The sequence below is a fragment of the Hylobates moloch genome, unplaced genomic scaffold, assembly GCF_009828535.3.
Source record: "Hylobates moloch isolate HMO894 unplaced genomic scaffold, HMol_V3 SCAFFOLD_3, whole genome shotgun sequence".
Classification (NCBI taxonomy): Eukaryota; Metazoa; Chordata; class Mammalia; order Primates; family Hylobatidae; genus Hylobates; species Hylobates moloch.
In genome coordinates, this window is record NW_026652278.1 from 176,205,538 (window position 1) to 176,222,604 (window position 17,067).

The following is a 17,067-nucleotide window of genomic DNA, read 5'->3' on the forward strand; positions in this document are numbered from 1 at the left end:
AATTTTAGGAGTATAGGAAAACTATTCTCATCGCACCATGTATAAAAAACATCCTATGAACATAGGACATATTGTTAGATGCAATAGGGTTCTATCAATTTTTTTTTACTTAAATCATGGACGGTTACATCATTAAATTGTATTCATTGGATTGAGGCGTTGAAGAACTCGTCACCTCCCACATCCCAATTTTAACACCTGCTCTTTGCTCTTCATTTTGTATATGCCAAGGTTAGTTCATCATTCAACTTCCACAGCGATTTATCTATTTATAATGCTTGGCAAATTTTCCAAGGATTTCCTGTAGTGGTACAGTAAAATATGCTATCACAGGTCTAATTTTTCTTTGAAGGCTTCTATTTTATCTTAAAAATCCGTATGAATTTTGCATGTGAATACACAGTGTCTTCTTTGCCAGAACCAGTGTCTTGGTTGCCGTCCAAGCTGTGCCCCCTTGTCACCGCCGCCGCCATGCCCGGAGGTCGGCTTCTTGGGGACATGGCTCCCAACCTTGAGGCCAATTCCGCCGCCGGCCGCATCATTTCCAGGACTTTCTGGGAAACTCATGGGGCATTCTCTTCTCCCACCCTCGGGACTCTGCCCCAGTGTGCTGCAGAGAGCTTGGCAGGGCTGCAAAACTGGCACCGGAATTTGCCAAGAGGAATGTTAAGTTGATTGCCCTTTCTTTTTTATTTCTTTTTATTTTTCTTTTTTTGAGATGGAGTCTTGCTCTGTCGCCCCGGCTGGAGTTCAATGGTGCAATCTTGGCTCACTGCAATCTCCACCTCCTGGGTTCAAGCAATTCTCCTGCCTCCACCTCTGAGTAGCTGGGACTACAGGTGCGCGCCACCACGTCCAGCTAATTTTTGTACTTTTAGTAGAGACGGGGTTTCACCATGTTGGTCAGGCTGGTCTCGAACTCCTGACCTCGTGATCTGCCTACCTCAGCCTCCCAAAGTGCTGGGATTACAGGTGTGAGCCACCGCGCCTAGCCGATTTCCCTTTCAATAGACAGTGTTGAGGACCATCTTGCCTGGAGCAAGGATATCAATGCTTACAATGGTGAAGAGCCCACAGAAAAGTTACCTTTTCCCATCATCGCTGATAAGAATCAGGACCTTCCCATCCTGTTGGCATGCTGGATCCAGCAGAGAAGGATGAAAAGGACATGCCTGTGACAGCTCATGTGGTGTTTGTTGTTGGTCCTGATAAGAAGCTGAAGCTGTTTATCATCTACCCGCTACCACTGGCAGGAACTTTGATGAGACTCTCAGGGTAGTCACCTCTCTCCAGCTGACAGCAGAAAAGAGGGTTGCCACCCCAGTTGATTGGAAGGATGGGGGTAGTGTCATGGTCCTTCCAACGATTCCTGAAGAGGAGGCCAAAAAACTGAGTCTTTACCAAGGAGTTCCCATCTGGCAAGAAACACCTCCGCTCCTTACCCCAGCCTTAGGTCTCTCGGAGAAGTTGGTGCTGTGAGCCAGAGGACGTCCACTGCCAATCATGTTTTCCTGCTGCAATTCCATGAAAACATCCTGGTGTCATCACACCAAGGTTTTTAGTTTGCTATACTACTGGCTTATTAAATGAAAACTGGCACTAAAAGTTTCTTGGGATTCTTTACACTCTGTCTTCACCAGCATTCAATTCTGTTCATACATCAGCACTGTCTACTGGTTCTCTTCGAAATATGTTCTGTATTTAAAACCCAAATCTTGCTGGATCTCTGCAAGGCTTGTGACCAATGAGGTCATATTGGTTGATGGTTGAGAAAGCTTGCTTCCCTCCATCAGAGCATGACTATCAATTTTTTTAACTGTCCTATCACAACCTTTCTTCAGTCACCCATTTTGAAGAGTGGCAGAACTTGAGGATCAACTCCTCTGTAAATATCCAAGTATAAAATCCAGGAACTTAGAGTAATCCAGATGTTCTTTAATATTCTGTTTGGATCATAGCTGGGGGAAAAAAGCTTTTTAGTTCTGTACCTTTCTAGTAGATAACTGAAGTGAAGAGCAAGGGAAGAGACCTTTAAATATTTTGCTATCAAAAAAAAATTTGTGGCCAGGCGCTGTGGCTCACGCCTGTAATCCCAGCACTTTGGGAGGCCGAGGGGGTGGATCATGAGATCAGGAGATCCAGACCATCCTGGTTAACACGGTGAAACCCCGTCTTTACTAAAAATACAAAAAATTAGCAGGGCACAGCAGCGGGCGCCTGTAGTTCCAGCTACTCAGGAGGCTGAGGCAGGAGAATGGCGTGAACCCGGGAGGCAGAGCTTGCGGTGAGCCGAGATGGCACCACTGCACTCCAGCCTGGGCCACAGAGCGAGACTCCGTCTCAAAAAAAAAAAAAATTGTGATAAGTTTCTATCAAAATGGGGAGACTGCAGAAAAGGCTTCCCTTGGCTTCCAAGGGGTGTAGCAGGTGTGAGCAATCCTAGTGCCATGTGCCTTTCACACAGGGTGTGCCTTTATCTTCTGATGATGTGTACGTGAAAGAGTACACCATCTGAAGGGAAGAGAGAATGACTGAAAATGTTTTATTGTAGAACTCTTCTTGCAGTGGGTTTTGCTATTTTCTGGATTTTACTTTTTAGGGAACAACAAATAAAACCCTTTGTTAAAACTGAAAAAAAATACACAAGGTATCAATGTCTATTTTGATATAAATGTTAATATTTAAAACTGCGATTGCCTAAATCACTTCTAGTTTCTGTATGTGTTACCCAAACTGATTTGGAATCAGGAACTTAGAGGATACTTCCAAAAAAGACATGAGAGGTCATTGTGAAGGATGAGAAATGTTCCATGAACTCATTGGATTTTACTGGTAGCCTTAAGGGGTCATATCATTCTGTTTCTCAATGCCTATCTCATTAAGAAGCAGAGGAATTTTGTAAATAAATATTTGCTCCATCAATACAAGCAGGATTAATTCTATATGGAACAACCCAGTGCATGCAAGGATCTGTGGAGTTTCCTTTATTCCTAAAAAGCCAGTCTGCAGGAATTGTCTCCCAGGTTTAGACCTGGGAATTTTAGAAAGCTATGAAGTCTCCCACTGTAAAAAAATAACTGTTTAATGCAATCTGTTGCTCTTTTGTGATAAATTGCCTTCTTGGAAGCAAAGCAAGAAACACCTGGATGAGGGACTACAAAAGCCGCAGAAGACAGTGTAACATTAGTTTTCCTTGGGAAGAAAACTAGATGACTTGAGGTCAAGGGTAAGAGACTTCCTTTTACCATTGATCTTGTTTCATTTTACTGTTTGTACCGTTTACACGTATTATCCCTTTTAGAAAACAGATTCATAATAACTTTAAAATAAATTATTTTGTGACTTCAGAAAAGAGCAGCAAATAACATTTTTGTCTCATTTATCATAATTTAAGCCTTGAGGGTCTCACCCAGTCAGCTCTGATGGATCTCAAAGTCCAGCTAAACAAAGCTTCTATTCCTGACGCTGCTTCACAATTGAGTGTCCACACAGTCAGTCCTTGCAGCAGAAACGGGAGAACGTATACAAATGGAAAGGCTGGGGTCAAGGGACCCACAGCCTTGAACAAGCTCCCTTTCATGAGACAGAGAGGCGACAGAATATATACGTATTTGCTCGTATATGCAGAAACAGTCCTTTGAAATTATGGATGCCTAAGACCTACAGTGACTGACGTTATATTCACGGCACTGGATTGCATTTAATCAGTGGAAACCAAGCATAATTTGCTTTTCAACTTACTTATATTCATTGAAGGATTATCCAAATTAGCAAAAGGAGCATCCAGTACTAAATAAAATCTATTAATGCCTAATGCCTACCACAACACACACGTATGTGTTTGAGATAGAGGTTAGGCTGTGCTACTCTAACTTCTAGGTAGAGGCTTTGCAGTATTCTTTTCTTCCCTTGTAGAAATGGAGGAGGAGATATTATAGGTCATTCATCAGAATCAGTTCCAGAGCCTTCAAACAGAAACTCAAAGTATAAGTGACCTTTTAATAGTAGAAGAAAAGTAGGACAATATTCTCTCTCTCCCAGCACATGCACACACACACACACACACACACACACACACTCCTCTAAGTGAGCAAGAACTTTCAAACTGTGGCCACTTGTATCCCCTGAAGTAGGCCTCTTCATGTGATCAGTTGTTTCGTGGGGTGGAGGGTTGTATCCATACACTTGCTCAGATTAGCTGCATGCAACAAAGCTAGTGAAACTTATTACGTTGATCTTAGACATCCATACACCTGCCAGCTCTGTTGACTAATCCATGTGGCTGTAGGGCTGTAGGTGCTGTGGATTTGTAAATTAGGCAATCCTAAGACACGGATGCTAATAAGATGCAGTTGAACTTGGGCTGCCTGCCCATGTTGGTGTTGAGAAAGTGCTGTGGCCAAGACCCAAGTTCACAATGTTTACACTCATGCATCTACAACAATTCTCGATTTTTATGAATCACCTGGATTTTGTTAAAATGCAGATTCTGATTCAGCAGGTCGAGGGCAGGGTCTGCATTTCCAACAAGGTGATGCTGACACAGCTGGGCCGTGACCCACACTTTCAGCAGGGCTGTGCCCCTCAGATGGTGTCTGGCTGCACAGTCTTTCATACATTTTGAAATTTCAAGCATGAGATTTTGAAAATTTGAATACATGTAACTATTCTATATCCAAAAAATAACAAAAGTTATACAAGTGAAATAATTTTTTTTTGTATTTTTTCTTTTTAGTAGAGACAGGGTTTCACCATATTGGCCAGGCTGGTCTCGAACTCCTGACCTTGTGATCCACCCACCTGGACCTCCCAAAGTTCTGGGATTACAGGCGTGAGCCACTGTGCCTGGACAAGTGAAATAATTTTTGTTGAAACGCAGTATTCTGTAAGAGTCAGGCCTCCGAGTGAAAACATGGGTAAGATGAGCAGTAACGGGCCCTCTGTAGGAATCTGGCCTTTGAGTTGGAAGCTTTTTATCATGCCCACCATGAAAGTTTCCTCTCCTGAACCTCGGCTACACCGCTCTTCACAGACCAAATTGAAGCTTCACCGAGAATGGCTTCAGGGGATTTACTGAACACAATAATCCTTTTTTTCTCTTTTAGATGTTTTGCTTCCAGAAGGCAAAAAAGGACAAAATGAACCTCCGAGCAGAGCCTATATGATGATTTTGCGGGAATATTAAGATGGGCCCCCACCCCCACCATTATCCTTAGCAAACTAGAGCAGGAACAGAAAACCAAATAGCACGAATTCTCACTTATAAGTGGGAGCTAAATGATGAGAACACGGGGACACAAAGAGGGGAACATACACACACACACTGGGGACTCTGAGGTGGAGAGTGGGAGGAGGGAGAGGATCAGGAAAAATAACTAACAGGTACTCGGCTTCGTCCTTGGTTGATGAAATAATATGTACAACAAACCCTGTGACGTAAGTTTACCTATGTAACAAATCTGTACATCTACCCTCAATCTAAAATAAAAGTTTAAAAAATTAGAAAAAGAAAATAGCCAGGCATGGTGGCATGCACCTGTAGTCCAGCGACTCGGGAGGCTGGGGTGGGAGGAGCTCTTGAGCCCAGGAGCTCAAGGTTGCAGTGAGCCACGACTGTGCCACTGCACTCCAGCCTGGGTGACAGAGTGAGAAATTACCTCTAAAAAAAAAAAGAAGAAGGCGGGCCCCCCATGGGGTGTATTAGAAAAAGTGCTCCCTCTGGATGGGTGAGGCCCCTGGCTAGATGGTGCTGAAACAGGTCACGGTCACTGGTCTCATTGTCCAAGGTGTTATCCAAGCTCGTTGTCTCACAACAAGAAGAATTAAGGAGCATGGACACAAAAGAGTGAGATTGGAGCAAAAGTTTAATGACCAAAAAAAGCAAGCTCTCCACTGCGCAAAGGGGGGCCTGAGTGGGCTGCCGTTTTTACAGTTGAGTCCAAAAGCTTTTAGAAGAAACTCCTCTCATCTATGTAGGTGTTTGAGTAACTTCTCTTATGTGAAAAGCTGTCTGCAAACCCCACCCCTTATCTCTGTAGTTGTGGGTATGACTCTAGGTAAGCACAAAGCGCCGCTTCTCTTGTTTGTAAAACTGTGAGTTTGTTTTAGGGAAGCCCCCTCCTCCCTGTGCAAGTTCCCACGGAGCCCACCGTGTACATGTCTGAAAAGAAGAGGAAACTTTTCCCTGGGAGCTGCTTAATCACACGAGGAACAAAAGGCTTCTGTGCCGGACCTTGCGTGCTTGTCTGTGCAGGTGCAGCCTGAGTTTTCCCCAGGCTGCTCTATTTTTGCCTGTAGCTGTGATTTTTCAGGCAGGCTGCTTCTCCAAGGACCAGCCTTAGCTGTCTACCTAACTGATTTTTCCTTTTCTTCTCCCTCAGTGCTTTACACGAAGAAAAAGATGCCCTTCCTCACAAGTGTACCTGGCCCGCAGCTTAAAGAGCAGAGCTTGGGTTGGATTCGTGAAGGGCACCGTTTGACCACCACCAGGGCAGCCCATCTAAAACTCTGCCAGTCAGCTCATACTAATAAGGAAATCGTGTAGAAAATGGACAGTAAATTAGAGGTAAGTGTTCACAGGAAGCCGTCTTCTTATTTGCTTTTCTAATCCCTCTGGTGGCAAGAGAGCCTGAGTGTCGGGAGTTCAGGGAGGCGGAGAGGCTGACAGTGGCGCAACACGGGGCTCCATTTTCCCTCACTCTGCCTTGGACGTCTGCCCCTTGGTGGCTGGTCTTTATACCTGATACAGTGTTTGCCTTGTGTTATGGCTGAGTTCTATCCCCTCACCCAAATTTACATGCAGAAGTCTTCATCTGCTGGGCACAGTGGCTCACGCCGGTAATCCCAGCACTTTGGGAGGCCGAGGTGGGAGGACGGCTCAAGGCCAGGAGTTTGAGACCAGCCTGAGCAGCACAGTGAGACCTCGTCTCTGCAAATAAAAAAAAAGAAAAGAAAATGTCTAATTCCCACTGACTCAGAATGTGTCTGCATTTGGCAGTAAGATCTTTAAAGAAGTAATTAAGTTAAAGTTAGGTTATTAGGGGTCCCTCATCCAATCTGACTGACATCCTTATACGAAGAGGAAACAGGGACACAGACACACACAGACAGAGGACCGAGCGGAGACACAAGGAACACTCGGCCATCTACAGGCCAAGGAGAGAGGCTGGAGAAGGAGCCAACCCTGCTGACACCCTGACCGCCGTCTTCCAGCTCCAGCATTGTGAGGAGATGCCACTGTGTGCTGTGAGCCTCCCAGTCTGTGGTAATGTGTTATGGCAGCAGGGGGGACTGAAGCATCTCGCCACCAGACCTTGATAATGTATAGGAAAAATCAGAGGTAAATGCTTGTGAGATGATCGGGAAAGGATGCACCATGATTAGACCCACAAAAGGTCCTCTCCACTCCCCCACTTCGCCTCCCCAGTGCAAGTCCACCCAGGTTGACAGCAGGGGGCTTGAGTGGAAAGTCGGCAGCAGCAATGGAGCCTTGAAGCTGGCCCTCCTAATTTGTGACTCTCCATGTTTTGATTGAAAGCCAGGAGGATTCAATGACTGCAGTCATTGAGGAGTCTGAAGAGTCAAGAAGTGCTTGGCTTCATACAAAGCACTATATAGGGACCCATGTCAGGCGAACTGTTAAAACAGAAGGAACGCTGGGAGAAGGCTTTTCCCATCTCTCCAACCACCGCTTCAGAAAATCTCTGATATGCAGAGAGTGATTATTTCCCCTTGGTCTTTCTGGGATGTTTGAAGGAGAAGGTACCACTCCTCATGCATGTTTCATTCTATAGCCGTTTAAGTCCATTGCTGCCAGGAAAATGAGGGACCGAAAGCTTCAAGTGACTTCATGAAGATGTCATGGCAATATAGTGCATTAGTAAATCACGACAACTCCCCAGATCTAGGCAAATAAGCATCGATCTATTTATTCTTGAATTTTTTTTTTTCAGGATATGAGTCCCCTGCCCAAATCCAAAGGCCTACTTGAACACAATTTCAATTCTTTTCTTCTTTCCCAAATAACATCAGTAAAACAATTTATGTTCTTCCTCAACAAGAAGAAAGCCAAACTCTTCTGATACTATTTCAACAACCCTTATTCCTCCACTCACAGTCTCCCCTCAGGTGAAGTTTTTTCTCTCTTTCTCCAAGCCTTTGCCTTCCTTCTGCCTCCTTCGTGGCTAAAATTAACATACTGCCTAGAACCAGACCTGTCACCTTCTGACTCACATTCTCCCATAAAAGTACTGAAAAGCCTTAAGAAGTTTCATGAAGCATCATCAGACACTCAATTAAAACTGTCAATATGAAAAAAAATGTGGCCAGGCACGGTGGCTCACGCCTGTAATCCTAGCTCTTTGGGAAGCCAAGGCGGGTGGATCACTAGAGATCAGAAGTTCGAGACCAGCCTGGCCAACATGGCAAAACCCCATCTCCACTAAAAATACAAAAATTAGCCGGGCATGGTGGCTCACTATAATCCACCCAGAGAATAGCTTTGCTCTCCTCCATTCTCTGTGGAATGCCAAACACCTGTGTATCTTAGACTAGTCACAGGACTTGAAACCAGCCCAATTGTCTTATAGAACTGATGTTTACGGTTTCTTTTGAATCCACATAGAAATTGACCTTCCCAGTCTTAAAATTTGAGACAGTTACATTTGTCTTTTCTGAGTTCCTTTCTCAGGAAACCAACCATCAGGCTTCCTAGATCGTATCAAGGAGCTGAAACTCCCAGATCACTGCCTCCGGACAATGAGATGCCAGACCCCTCACCCATGATGACTACCTAAACGGCCACCGGGGCCCTGTTGACCAACTCTTTCTACTTATCCTTTCCTAACTCCTGTTTTCCCACACAGGGTTACATTTCTTCCCTGCTATATAACCTCCAGCTTTGGTTGGTCAGGGAGACGGATCTGAGGCTGATCTCCCATCTCCTCTGCTGCAGCACCTGATTAAAGCTCCTTCCTTGGCGATACTCATTGTCTCAGTCATTGGCTTTCTGTGCAGCGAGCAGCAGGACCTAGAGCGAAGCCCTGGCGTTTTGGTAACAGATTCAATGATGTCTCTTCAATCAAGTTGCTTATTTTCACCATGCAGTAAGAATAAGTACCATAGGCCAGGTGCAGTGGCTCACGCCTGTAATCCCAGCACTTTGGGAGGCCGAGGCAGGTGGATCACGAGGTCAGGAGATAGAGACTATCCTGGCTAACACGGTGAAACCACGTCTCTACTAAAAATCAAAAAATTAGCCAGGCATGGTGGCGGGTGCCTGTAGTCCCAGCTACTTGGGAGGCTGAGGCAGGAGAATGGCGTGAACCCAGGAGGCGGAGCTTGCAGTGAGCCGAGGCAGTGCCACTGCACTCCAGCCTGGGCGACAGAGGGGACTCTGTCTCAAAAAATAAAGAAAGAAAGAAATAAAAATAAGTACTATATAAGCCTTGTTTAGATAACTTGTTTCCTTTAACCCACTCTTCTAACACCCCCCCACCCTCAGCTTCAATCTTTGCCCCATACCACTCTCGTTATCCACTCTTACTAACAGCCATTCATTTTGTCTTTATTGATCCAGCTTCTCTATCCATAGACTTGGTTTCTATTATATGACCCCTGAAACTTAAATGTGCATATGAATTACTTGGGTATTTTATTAAAATTTGTATTTACTTCAGTAATTCTGGAGTGAAAACTGAAATTCTGCATCCCTGTCAAGCTCCCAGGTAATGCCAGTGTTGCTGATCTGAAATTGTACATTGGTTTAAAATATTCTATTGTAACCCTTTGCAGGGTTTTCAGGCTCCAAACGCAGGCTCTGGGAATTAAATTGTACTAGTAACTTATATATCACTTCTGCCAGATAAATAGCCAAATCAATCCATCAATGAATATTTGTTGAATACCTACTCCAAAGTCCCCTGTAAAATATTTTCTTCTTAGTTTGGTAGATAGTTTCGAAAGCATTTACCATTTCAATGTTTGTTTGTTTGTTTGTTTGTTTTTGCAACAGAGTCTCACTCTATTGCCCAGACTGGAGTGCAGTGGAATGATCTCGGCTCACCGCAACCTCTGCCTCCTGGGTTCAAGAGATTCTCTTGCAGCCTCAGCCTCCCGAGTATCTGGGATTACAGGTGTGTGCCACCATGCCTGTCTAATTTTTCTGTTTTTAGTAGAGATGGGGTTTCACCATGTTGGCCATGGCTGGTCTCAAACTCCTGACCTCAGGCGATCTGCCCACCTCAGCCTCCCAAAGTGCTGGGATTACAGGTTTGAGCCACTGCACCCAGCCACCATTTCAAGTTCTAAAAGACTTATCTCTAAGCCTTTCATAGGCAGTCAGTATTCTTCCCCTTTCCCCTTATCTTCTCATCACCAAGTTTTTTTTTTGTTTGTTTTTTGTTTTTGTTTTTTTGCAACAGAGTCCCAATCTGTCACCCAAGTTGGAGTGCAGTGGTGCAATCTCGGCTCACTGCAGCCTCCACCTCTCAGGCTCAAGCAATGCTCCCACCTCAGCCTCCCAAGTAGCTGGGACTACAGACACGCACCACCACACCCAGCCAATTTTTGTATTTCTAGTAGAGACGGGGTTTCACCATGTTGGCCAGGCTCGTCACAAACTCCTGGCCTCAAGTGTTCTACCCACCTCAGCCTCCCAAAGTGCTGAGATTACAGGCGTGAGCCACCGCCTCTGGCCTACCAAGTTTTAATATAAGATTTATAATTCAATTGTCTGAAGATGGGGTTCAGGGCCAAAGAACCTTTCCAGTGTTCTCAAGCTACATTCATTCATTCATTCAATAAATATTTACTAAGCACACACTACATACTTGGCACTGTTTTGTGTACTATTTACTGATAAGCATAGAACACAAGACAAGCAAGGTCCCTGCAGCTACGAAGCTCAGACCCCAAAAGGGTAGGAAATGAACAATAAAAACATAAAAAATAAATAATTTCAGAGAGTCAAAAGTAAATGACAAAAATAAAACAGTATAATGCAATAGAATGGGACTAAGAAGCGCTACTTGGGATAGGGTAACTAGGGAAAGCCTCTCTGGAGTGCTCTCATTAGAGCTGAGATGTAAATGACAAGAAGGTGCCGGCCTCAGAAAGGTCTGAAAGAAGAGGTTCTAATGATCTAGTTGTCATGATTTGCTCTGCAGACTGCTTTCTTGAGAGTTGTAGTTGTGTGTTCCGTGTTCCCTGGGTCTCACTGGGGGTGTCTGAAAAGGCCACTTTGCAGATACAGTGGTGCACAATTACCTCCTGTTTTGTCATCATTTTTAGCTTTTTCCAAAAAAAGATTGATGGAGACTGCCTGCATAAGGGTTGGCTTATCGGCATACAGGGCAGACAGTCAGCATAGATTTCCATGATCCAGGAGAAAATTATCTGTAGAACATTAAAACTCATCATTCATTCCTGGAAAGGAGGGAATATTTCCTTTGATAAGCACTTATTGAGCACTTGTATCATGAGAATAAATGTTTATATGTGTATAAACGGATGAAATGTGGGTATGCAGAGATGCATATGACGTGGATTTTGTTGTCAAGGAGCTTACAAATAAACACAAAGTAAAATGGAAAAAGTGAGAAACTAGAAGTACAAGATAATGAAAATAATCACTGTGAAGGAAGGGTGACTGATATCGGCCAAGAGAATCTGTAAATGTTCCCATGAGTAGTTTGTATTTGAACTAAGGCTTGAAATAGGAAACATGAGGCGCCATATCCATAGACAGAAAGAAAGGCCATAGAACCGGGTAAGACCACTTAGGGAGGAAGTGGAGGAAAGAAGAGGCTCAAGGACTCTGCCCCTGCACAACCTGGTTAATGGCCTTGAAGGTGATGATGCACAAGAAATGCAGATTTCAGCCATGTCAAAGGATGCACAGATCCAGCAAGATGAACAACAAAACTTGACCTTCGGATTCACATTGTGGAGGTGATGTGGTGACTGGGAGCACAGATGTTTCCGTGAAGGGGAGAAAGAAAAGGTTTATTAAAGTGGATTCAAGAGAAATATGCAAGGAGAATGGAAAATCGGCACCACAGCTCAGGGCTTCTCAAACTTTAACGTCACTGTGAATCCTGGAGATCCTGCTGGGGTGCAGTTTCTGATTTATAGGTCCCGGGTGGAAACTGAGAGTCTGAATTTCTACCACAATGGCAGGTGACATTGATGTCATTGGTGGATCACAATTTGAGTAGCAAAGGAAGAGAATATTTCAGGAGTTGTATATTAAAAGGAGCAATGAAAGGGACTGGGTGAGCAAAGTAACTAGAGGAGGATGTGGGATCAAGGATATGATTTTTAAGATTCATGCTATCGCAGCATTGTATGCCAATGGGGATGATTCAGCGTTGAGAGGGGGAAAGTGAAAGTGAGGAGTGGGATAACTCAACATCATCCTTGAGTAATGTGGAGAAAGGGGCGCGCAGCGATCAGTGAAGGGGCAGCTCTGGAGGGAAGCCCAGCCAGCTCATGCATGTTACCAGGGGCAGTACGAAGCTCCTGCACATAGAGGCAGGGGAGCTGGGCGGTGCACAGGGGTTCTCTTCTGTTTTTATTTCTCAATGCAGTAAGGCACTTAGCTGCTAGGACTGGGAAGAAGAAGAGGCAGCAGTATGAAATAATGAGGAAGTAAATTGACTAGGGCAGTGGTCCTCAACCCCATGAGACCCATTGCCCTTTTGTTTTTGTTTTTGTTTTTGTTTTTTGGGACGGAGTTTCGCTCTTATTGCCCAGGCTGGAGTGCAATGATGCGATCTCGGCTCACTGCAACCTCCACCTCCCGGGTTCAAGCGATTCTCCTGCCTCAGCTTCCTGAGTAGCTGGGATTATAGGCATGAGCCACCACACCCATCTAATTTTGTATTTTTAGTAGAGACGAGGTTTCTCCATGTTGGTCAGGCTGGTCTCAAACTCCCAACCTCAGGTGATCCGCCCACCTCGGCCTCCCAAAGTGCTGGGATTACAGGTGTGAGCCACCGTGCCCAGCCCATGACCCTTTTTATAACACATACTTTTAACACCCTTGCTACTATTGTGAAAATAAAATAATAGTTTATTTAACCTACCTACACACACATTTTTGAATCAATGTAATTCCTTCACCATAACGTAAAGAAAGAAAACAAAAATCGTGCAGGCATGAGTGCACTGTTCTGTTAGGAAGCCGAAGGCATCTCCACAAGCACTGTGGGTGCCCCTAGAGGGCAGTGAGAATCTCTGAGGCTTGGTGAGCACTGCGAGTGCCCCTAGAGGGCAGTGAGAATCTCTGAGGCTTGGTGAGACTCTTTCATCGCCATGACTAAGGGTCCACCCGCAGTCGCTGGTTATGATTTCATGGGACACTCTTAGTTGTACATTTTGTTCAGCTGCTTAGATGCAAGCTCAGAGGTGGCAGAGTTGCATTGAATCAGGCTGGCAGCTTTACTGGGGAGTAAATGGACTGAAAATGGTGCAAGGAAGTTTAAGGTCCAGGTCTACAATCTCTATGTGCAATTCCAAAATCCAAAAGAGCTTTGAAAATACAAGCTGGTTGTTGGTGGTTATCCAAAACTCATTTGGCAGTGAAACTCGCCTGAATAGACACAAAGCTATTTAGAGCCTTTACTGATCCCACTTATTTGAGAATCATCTTCAGTTTCACTGAAGATGATACTACATAACAGTAGAACTGATTATCTTCCTACAATTTTTTTTAATCTGAATTTGGAATCATTTGTGCCCTTAGAGCTTGGGATAAAGGATTATAAACTGTACGTGGCTAGGTGCTTCGGGAGCTGCGGCTTAAGGTGCAGACATGGCCAAGTCCAAGAACCACACCACACACAACCAGTCCCAAAAATGACACAGAAATGGTATCAGGAAACCCCAATCACAAAGATACGAATCTCCTAAGGGGGTGGACCCCGAGTTCCTGAGGAACACGCACTTTGCCAAGAAGCACACACGAAGGGCCTAAAGAAGATGCAGGCCAACAGTGCCAAGGCCATGAGTGCACGTGCCGAGGCTATCAAGGCCCTCGTAAAGCCCAAGGAGGTTAAGCCCAAGATCCCAAAGGGTGTCAGCCGCAAGCTCGATCGACTTGCCTACATTGCCCACCCCAAGCTTGGGAAGCGTGCTCGTGCCCGTATTGCCAAGGGGCTCAGGCTGTGCCAGCCGAAGGCCAAAGCCAAGGATCAAACCAAGGTCCAGGCTGCGGCTCCAGCTTCAGTTCCAGCTCAGGCTCCCAAAGGTGCCCAGGCCCCTACGAAGGCTTCACAGTAGATGTCTCTGCCAACGTGAGGACAGAAGGACTGGTGCGACCCCCCACCCCCGTCCCTGGGCTACCATCTGCATGGGGCTAGGGTCCTCCTGTGCTGTTTGTACAAACAACAGGCAGGAAAAAATAAATAAATAAATAAACTGTACATGTAAGGGAATTAATAAAATGATGGGCCAGGTAAGCCAAGGCAGGTCAGATAGGAAATAAAGACTTGAGCAGTTAAGACACAGTGAAAAAAATCGGGCCACCGGATTCCGGGTCCCTGGATGGCAGATTGTGGGGTGGAAGTGCTGGAAGGGAGACAGGAAGCCTGGGAGATACAGAGCTGGATGCTTTTCACTGAGAATCTGAATGAGGTACAGTTACAGATAATGACGAGTGCAGACCCTCTAGTAGCTGAGAATGTCAAGGCAAGGACGTCAAGAATAATCTATCACCCGGGGATGGCGGCTCACACCTGTAATCCCAACACTTTGGGAGGCCAAGGTGGGTGGATCACCTGAGGTCAAGGAGTTCGAGACCAGCCTGGCCAATATGGTAAAACCCCGTCTCTACTAAAAATACAAAAATTAGCTGGGCATGGTGGTGCACATCTGTAATCCCAGCTACTCGGGAAGCTGAGGCAGGAGAATCGCTTGAACCCGGGAGGTGGAGGTTGCAGTGAGCCAAGATCACACCACTGCACTCCAGCCTGGGCAACAGAGACTCCATCAAAAAAAAAAAACAAAAAAAAAAAACAGAACAATCTATCAGAAGAAGGATCCATGTGGATGTGAGATTAGCACTGGACACTTACATGTGACTGCCTCAAAAGCAAGTGGTGGCCACTGTCATCTGAGAGCTTCAGCTGCCGACAAGCTGCCTGGTGACACGTGTAGGAAGCAGAAAGGTCAAGCGTGAACAATGGGAACAACACTTGCCCGTGCGGGTGACACCTAAAGAGAAAGCAGCCTCCACTCGACCCTGCTTCAGGGGAAGCCACATCCTCGGGTCGGTTAGGACCAAAAGATGAAGAATTTAGGGATGCAAAATATTTTGCTGATAACTGCCAAGGGGATCAGAAGACACAGAGGAAGAATTTGGGGGATTCTGCAGGGTTCTGAGCCTGGGTCATCCCAGGAAATGTACAGAGCCATGTGAGGATGAGACTCCAGTGTGGGAGGATGACCTGGGGGTGTCTGTCTCGCCACTTGCAGTGACTGTGATAAAATGAAATAACTGGCTCCGTCCTAATGATACATAGCAGCAGAATTTTTGCAAAAAGAGCTAGACCTACTCATAAGATTGAATAGTTCAGAGGTCAGTTAATTTTTTCTGGGCCAGATAATAAGTATTTTAGATTTTGTGTCACAATTCCTCAACTCTACCATCGTAGCAAAAAAGCAGACATGGCCAGGTGCAGCGGCTCACACCTGGAATCCCAGCACTTTGAGAGGCCAAGGTGGGCAGATCACGAGGTCAGGAATCCAAGACCAGCCTGGCCAACATGGTGAAACCCCATGTCTACTAAAAAATACAAAGAAATTAACCAGGCACGGTGGTGGGCACCTGTAATCCCAGCTACTCAGGAGGCTGAGGCAGAATAGCTTGAACCCGGGAGGCGGAGGTTGCAGTAAGATGAGATTGCGCCACTGCACTCCAGCCTGGGTGACAGAGCAAGACTCCATCTAGAAGAAAACAAAAAAAAAGCAGATATATCTCATAGATAAAGGAATGGGCATGGCTTTGTTCAATAACATCTTATTTATGGTTACTGAACTTTTAATTTTATATAATTTTTAATGTTATGAAATATTATTTTTCTCTTGATTTTTTGTTCAAACATTTAAAAATGTAAAAGCTTTTCATAGCTCATGGCAGGCCAACTTTGGAACATCTGCCATAGATTGAAGACCTCTGGCATAGTTTAATATTTAGCAGGAAAAGCGGAAAAAGAGATTGGAACCAGATTAGTGTGGTTGTCAAAAAAAAAAGCTTAAAGTGTTTGGACGGGGGGTGTGGGTACGTATGCTTTAGAATCCATTAAAAATTGTTAACGGAGGCAAAAGATACGATCTCATTAGTGTTTTAGGAAAATAGGTGGTTGCAATAAAAATGATGGATTGGAAAGATAAGAAATTAGATGTGAAGAGTCAGTTTAGAGACCTGGGCACTTCTATACGGGGACATATCAATGCCTAGAGAACCCTTTGCTTGAGAAAGCATAAGCCATTCAATGTTATTAGAAATAATTAAAGTGGTAACATTGAAAAGATACTAAATATACAATTTTACTTTCTCTCTGAACACACTGTAAGTAGGAAAAACATATTAACAAAAATAACAATCTGATATCCTGAAATAGACCTGTGAAAAGGCTTGCAGGTAAAAGAAACACAAGGAAGACACAGAGACAGGAAAGAAAAGAATATTTAGGCAATTAAAGAGATTTAACCCACAGGACTAGGACTCACGTGGTAAGAATACGATGCTGGTAAAGAAATGGGGCTTCACACAGGGGAAGAGTTCAGAAAAAGGACTCAGGAATGTGGTCCAAGATGGAACCAGAGCTGAAATTATTTTCTCTTGGAATTTGAGAATTCTTTTCTATGACAATTTCAAAAATCACTTTCCCTTCTTGAAATGTATGGTTGACCTTTCTGGGTGAAACCCTAGGGGCTGGGGGAAGGAGAATCCCTTCCTAGGGGTGGAAGGCTCAGGGGAGACCCATTCCAAGTCCTAAAGCGCTCCGGGATTGGGCCAGCAAGACGTACTTTCAGCATCCTTCCATGACAGGGGTTTCTTGACTC

At 44.8% G+C, this 17,067-nt stretch overlaps 2 pseudogenes; both read left to right on the top strand.

The window, feature by feature from the left end:
• The first annotated feature begins 471 nt into the window (after positions 1–471).
• On the top strand, positions 472–1,453 carry LOC116480452 (peroxiredoxin-6-like; annotated as a pseudogene).
• Positions 1,454–13,784: 12,331 nt separating this feature from the next.
• Positions 13,785–14,280, top strand: LOC116480459 (large ribosomal subunit protein eL29-like; annotated as a pseudogene).
• Positions 14,281–17,067: the final 2,787 nt, after the last annotated feature.